Raw genomic sequence first — 6000 nt, 5'->3', positions numbered from 1 at the left:
GTGTGTGTGTGTAAATATATATATATATATATATATATATATATATATTTATATATATAGTGCATTCAGACCCTTTTGCTTTTTTTTAAGATTTTGTTGTATTGCAGTCTTGTGTTAAAGTAAAAAATAAAATTAAAAAATATTTCAAATTTTCCCCTATCTTACATTGACATAAGTATTCAGACCCTTTACTTTGTACGTAGTTGAAGCCCTTTTGGCAATGATTACAGCCTCCAGTCTTCTTGGCTATAATGCCACAAGGTTTGCACACCTGGATTTGGGGATTTTCTGCCATTATTCTCTGCTGATCCTCTCGAGTTCTGTACGGTTGGATGGGGACCGTCGGTAGACAGCCATTTTCAGATGTCCGATGGAGTTCAGTCAGGGTTCTTGTTGGGCCGTTCACAACATTCACAGAGTTGTCCCTAAGCCACTCCTGTGTTGTATTGGCTGTGTGCTTAGGATCATTGTCTTGTTGGAAGGTGAACCTTCAGCTCAGTCTGAGATCCAGAGCACTCTAGATCTTGTTTTCATTAAGAATATCTCTGTAGCCTGCTCCATTCAGCTTTCTCTCATCCCTCACCATTTGGTAAAGGGATTACTGGCTCTCCACAATGTTAGACCCTCACCATCGGTCTAAAATGGGGGCCTTTTTTTACACTTTCTGAGAGGGATGAAAAACTCAACTACTATTGAGACATCCTTTGTAGTTGGTTGGTCGCTGCTTATGTGAGCCATCACCCATCCTCACGAAGGTCTAACTGGGGGGACTCTCTGAGCTCACGCTCCACTGCCATGACTGCTGGAGGGGGGTGGAGGTCAGAAGCAGCACCAGCTCTGTCAGCAGAAACTTAAGTCTTGAGTCTCTGATGAGCAGTTTTCTTCAGCTGCCTACTGAAGAAGTCATGCAGCAGCAGCAGGACATGGAGCAGAACCTGAACCAGCAGGTGGTGTCATACTTGGACTGTACCCTGTCACTCCAGATTCAGGATCTCCTGGACTATTGGGAAGCCAAACTTGAATTGTGGCCGCAACTGGCCGAGTTTGCCCTGGGCAAGCTTTCCTGCCCGGCCAGTAGTGTGGCATCAAAATGGGTGTGTGGTGCGGCAGATGGCATAGTTAATCCAAAGAGAACTCACCATTCAACACAAAATGTTGAGAGGCTAATTTTTGAAAGATGAATCAGATGTGGATCAACCAGGATTTCTAAACACCGGTGCCTGATACAATAGACTAGATCATTCTGGCAGTAATGTTCTGACTGTCGTGTGCTGCCACACTGGAACATTATTACAAATGGCTCTTTACTTCTGGCCACAAGCTGCTGCCACTATTCCAATGCTGCCTTCCACCTGATGCCACACACCTGCAGCCTCTACTTCCATCTGCTCCTACTGTGATCTGCCACCAACTTGTGCTGTTACTGCCACTGCTGTTGCCTCCCCCTCCCCACTCTGTTCTGAGGCCACTATTGTGACTATTCATGCTGTTGCCACCCTCACCACTCTGTTCTGGGGCAGTGATGGCCAGTTCGCAGTGTTCGCCCTGGGGCTGCCCTTACCTGTGCCGCGAGCCGGTCTGAAAACAAATGCGGTCACCGGGAGCAGGCAGTTCCGAGAACAGCCCGATGAAGGCCCCCGGCGGCTGTTCTAGGAACTGCCTGCTCCCGGTGACCGCATTTGTTTCAGACCGGCTCGCAGCACAGGCACAAATAAGGGCTTACCTGTGCCTCGCCAGACTTGTGAGTTAAGATGGCAACCCGCATGTGTTCGCGGGCGAACACGGCAAACTGGCCATCACTGTTCTGGGGCCACTATTGTGACTCTTCATGCTGTTGCCACCCTTGCCAGTCTGTTCTGTGCCACTATTGTGACTCTTCAGGCTGTTGTCACCCTCACCAGTCTGTTACAGGTCCACTAGTGTCCCTGTTTGGTCGCATTGACATCACTGTTTATTTTTCAATTCTTCTGAACCATCAGAAGAACAGCAAACTGAAATAAAAAACAAGTCCTGTTGTTTGAGTATCCATAAGGTCTCTATCACATGGTCAGTATTTTGCATCAGGATTTGATCATGATTTGGAAGCCAAAAGCAGGAGTGGGTCCAAAACACAGAAAGACATGCAAATATTTCCATCACATGTTATCTCTGTTTTGGACCCACTCCTCTTTTTGCCTTACCAATACTGCTGTCCACATCTTTTGCAGCTCCATGAAGTGAATGGGTCCGCATCCGAGCCGCCAAAATGGCAGCTTGGATGCGGACCAAAACAACGGCCGTGTGCATGAGGCCTAACAGTGATGCGCAGTCATTCTACAGCTAACAGAAGGGTTTCAAATACATGTGTTTGTATTGCCACAACATGTATTAAAAGAACCTTTTCTTTTCCACTACTTTATTGGGGCTTCCTCCATTTCCTTATTTTGTTCCACTAAGGGTCCATTCACATGGACACCGGCAATGTGTGTTCCGCATTTTGCGGACCGCACATCGCCAGCACTAATAGAATATGCCTATTCTTGTCCATAATTGCGGACAAGAATGTTCTATTTTTTTAGGGAACGGAAACGCAGACCCGGAAGTGCGGGTCCGCGTTTCCGGATCCAGGTCGCACATTGTGCGGCCCCATAGAAATGAATGGGTCCGCAATTCCGTTCTGCAAAATGCGGAACAGAATTGCGGACATGTGAAGGGACCCTAAAGAGTCATTGGGACACAGCTCCTGCAGCATACAGCGTTTTTATTTTATTTTGCTTTACTGAAGGCTGCTGTATGCTTTTCTTTTGGTTTAGCTAGGAATTAGTTAGAGCTGTTAGTGGCCTGTACAGTGATGTGCACGTCCATATATGTGACCTACCTGTCATTATGACGCACAGTAACTCTTTCCCTAACAGAAAGGACTAGCTATGCACATTGCTAGCTATGCACGTTGCTAGCTATGCAATGCATAGTGATGTATACCAAGATACATTCTCCCTACAGTTTAACTGCAGCCTCCGATAGACCTGATTTAATGCACTTCGTGACAAATTAATTTAAAAAGAAGCTAATTTCTTGGAGAAATTTTTCAAATCGGCCAAATCAAATTTTTGAAAAATTTGCTCCTCTCTACAAGCAATCATCAGATTGCTTCTCTCGTGCATTCCAATGCATTAGCAGTATATGAGAGTTTCAATGTATTCCTATGGAGCCCTGCCACAGGCAAGGTCACCATAGGAACTAATGTGTGGCCACTTCAGTTCATTCCAGAGGACTGAAGATGCCTGCACAATGCATCCAGCTCCCCCAGGGCAGCCAGAACACACCCGGAAGCATGCGGATGCTGTGGTCATGTTTGACCACAGCATCTAAAAGGTTTAGGCTACCTTCACGCCACTAGCGTTAGGTTTGTCTGGCATGCTGCGGTATTTGTCAGGCTGCCTCTCTGCATGTTTGCCATACTGCGGCCACATCTCCCGCCCGTCCCCATTATAGTGAATGGGGCCAGGCCGGACTTCCGGCAGTACAGGTGTGCAAGCGTTAGCACGGATCCGGGAGGCTGTTCCCCTGCTGTAACAGCCTGCCGGAGAAACCTAACGCTAATGTGAAAGTAGCCTAAAAGTCCACTTTAGCCACGAGTGTCTGCTGTATGAAACAGTAGGCATCTGGTGGCTATGGCACCCACTGCATGCACAAGCGGGCATTATGTTTAAAGTCCCGGTCAGTGCTGCACATGTACGGAGCTGGTAAGGTAGGGGTTAAATATGACACTGTATTTCACAAATCCCTTTTTCTGTGCAAATACGGTGGTTCTCCAGTGCTCTAAAGTCTCATCTGATATCTCTGATTTTCTTTCTCTTATTACACATACAGCATATTGTCATCAACTGCTCCATCTCCTGTATGAATACACATCCGCTACTGGATCCTATAATGTTAGCATGACTGCAGACGTGTAAACACCACCTGGCCAGAAGGGCCACAACCGGAGAGAAGGTGGATTGAACAGGTGAGTATAGCTTATTTTGCTAATGACCAACACCTTCTCTGCCTTTGGCTATATTATTTTTTATTAACATGAGCATTCCATTTTCCAAGATCTCACTAGTTTCTAGCTACTAGATTAAGTCTAAATTCCATGAAACAACAATAAAGTAATTTGGTGATAACAGCTTGTACAGGAAGAAAATGATTTTATATTATCTCAGAGCTCATATTTCTCAGATATACTTGAGATTGCAGTTGTTCACCTTATCTTATCAAACTATTTACATGCACAAATGTAATATTAGTAAGACTCCACTAAGAAATGCATGAGAAGCAAAGAAATCTCCACGAAAATTGGTTGGATTTGAACCCAAAGGGGCAGTATTACCCAGAGTCACCATGCTGGCCAAGGTCTATTGGTCTTTCAAATTACAGTATAGTAGCCAGTCTTTTGGAAATTGTAGAACCGGGTAAATCAACATACTCACTATCAACCATTTTTCATAGTCATTGCATTATCACCTCAACCAGAGAAATAAATTGCAGAGTCTGAGTCAAAAGGGTGATTTTACAGACAGGGGGTCATTTCCTATTCTGAAATACACCTAAATTACGCTACTTTCACACTGGCGTTTTGGCTTTCCGTTTGTGAGATCCGTTCAGGGCTCTCACAAGTGGTCCAAAACTGATCAATTTTGCCCTAATGCATTCTGAATGGAAAAGGATCCGCTCAGAATGCATCAGTTTGCCTCCTTCCAGTCACCATTCCACTCTGAAGGCAGACACCAAAACGCTGCCTGCAGTGTTTTGCTGTCTGCTTGACGAAACTGAGCCAAACAGATCCGTCCTGGCACACAATGTAAGTCAATGGGGACAGATCCGTTTTCTCTGTCACAATCTGGCACAATAGAAAACAGATCCGTCTCCCATTGACTTTTAATGGAGTTCATGACGTCATCCGTCTTGGCTATGTTACAGATAATATAATGATATCAGACACTATAAAATCAATATAAAATCAATTAAATCAAATAAATCGCAATGTCCAAAGGTCAGAAAATTAGACAGACAGACCTTTTTTGATAATCAGATGGTAGAGAGGAAGAAAAAATCCCGAACAACCTATGGGATTAATAGTAGGATTATCCTTCCTTTTAATGATGACTATAGAGAATTACAAAAAATAGTAAGTACACACTGGCATCACATATTAAATGATAAAGTGATAGGTCATCTTCTACCTACATCTCCACAGGTTACGTTTACCAAGGCACCCAATTTGGGCATCAAAATAGCTCCCTCTGTCAAATCCAAAAATAAGAAGAAAACCCTTCTGGGTACTTGGATGGATCTAAAGGGATTTTTCAAATGTGGGAAATGTATGGCGTGCAAAATCAATAGTAAACCTCGTAAGACTATAACAGTCTCTTCCACACAAAATGTATTTGTCTGGCAGATAAAGGACTGCCTTACGTGTAACTCTACCGGTGTTGTCTACCTGATCCAGTGTCCACGCAATAGACAGTATATTGGTAGGACCAAACGGCTACTAAAGACGAGATTGGCTGAACACATAGCCAACATTAGAAAAGGCTATGAGAAGCACTTTCTGTCTAAACACTACAAAGAGGTCTATAACAGCGACCCAACCAATCTCATTTTCATGGCACTGGAAAAGGTAGACCAGCACTGGAGAGTAGGGAACTTTATTAAACAGATGTCTAGCATGGAATCCCAACAGATATATGAATTTGGGACTCTGGTACCAGCAGGGTTGAACTCGGAGTTGGAGCTCTTCGGCTTTTTGTAGGTGGGTGCCCCCGGTCTGATGGGGGGTCGCATGTCTGTCCGTTTATCGGCACTGCAACGCCCCCTCGGCCTGGGGCCCCCACCCTTTTCACCGTCGAGGCCCATCTCTGAATTCACCCTTAAGGCCCCTTTCACACGAGCGTGACGGATTAGGTCCGGATGCATTCAGGATCCGTTCAGTGAAACTCGCACTATTTTGCAAGCAAGTTCAGTCAGTTTTGTCTG

The sequence above is a fragment of the Bufo gargarizans genome, chromosome 2 (assembly GCF_014858855.1).
Source record: "Bufo gargarizans isolate SCDJY-AF-19 chromosome 2, ASM1485885v1, whole genome shotgun sequence".
NCBI lineage: Eukaryota > Metazoa > Chordata > Amphibia > Anura > Bufonidae > Bufo > Bufo gargarizans.
The sequence above is the reverse complement of the archived record's forward strand: the minus strand, read 5'-3'. Positions refer to the sequence as shown.